The sequence below is a fragment of the Vigna radiata genome, unplaced genomic scaffold, assembly GCF_000741045.1.
Source record: "Vigna radiata var. radiata cultivar VC1973A unplaced genomic scaffold, Vradiata_ver6 scaffold_849, whole genome shotgun sequence".
Taxonomy (NCBI): Eukaryota; Viridiplantae; Streptophyta; class Magnoliopsida; order Fabales; family Fabaceae; genus Vigna; species Vigna radiata.
The window spans coordinates 1-1,200 of record NW_014543557.1 but is presented as its reverse complement, the minus strand read 5'-3'; positions in this window follow the sequence as shown (position 1 = coordinate 1,200).

Genomic DNA, 1,200 nt, shown 5'->3' with positions numbered 1-1,200 from the left:
TTAAAATATAAATAAATGTTAACTATAAAATTTCTTTAGCTCAAATTTTAACCAAACGATGTATAGAGTTTGTAAAAATATGAGAGCAAATTGGTGATACTTTTGCTACTAATTTTAAATGGCTGTCGGTCTAATTAATCACATAATCCTTATAGTTTTATAGTTATTTAAATTAAATAGTCCATTTAATATATTATATTTACATGTTTAAAAAGAGAAATATATACAAACATTATGGTAGCAAATTAGAGTGATTAATCTTTAACTCCTAAGCCATGTAAGTATTTAATTTATAAAAATATATCATTTAAGAATTAAATATAATGCTTATGTTTATTTGGATTCAAATTTTATTTAATAATGTTACATAAATTTATTTTATAGAAAACAGCTTCTCCAAAATTTTCAATCATACTATAATCCTATAATTATTGAATGATGATGAGAATAAAACATTTTTTGCTTTATAAAGCATGCTAGGATCATATAATAGACTTCAAAAACAATGTCATGCCGAATTTAAAGGAAAAAAAAATACTTTTATTTAAAATATATTATGCAAGTATTTTAAGTTCAATATTAAAATTATATAGAGCTATGCATTTTTATTCAAAACATTTTAAATTACAAAAAAGGGTCAAATGTTATTCTCTAAAGAAAAAAACACAGTTTTTCCAGTGTGATACTAACTAATATAAAAGAAATAGAAAATAAAGTATAAACTATTCAGATTTAGTAAAATAGTGAAATTAAATATTTAAAAGTATGAATAGTTAAAATAAAATAAAAAAACTAAACTTAAACATAAAAGAAATCCACTAATAAAGAGAGAAAAAACGAAAAATCAAATGAAACCATCTCATCTCAACCCTAAATTCTAAACAATCATAGATAAGAACATGATAGTGAAATAGCTCTGGATTAGATCCATAAGCACAGCTTTCTCTTTCATCTTTTTTTTCATTCTCACATTCTTATTTCACTCTTTCTTTCACATCACAGTTTTCGTTACATTCTCTCTTTCCACCTTTACACCCTATTTTTTGAGGTGTACATTTATTGGCACCCAACACCAATGTCATTACAACAACTTATCACAACATTGAAATAAATCTCAAATGATTATAAATATATTTTTCCTGAAGCTCCAATGACTTTTGTAAGAAAATTTAAAGAGTATGAATTCAAGAGGAGGTGACA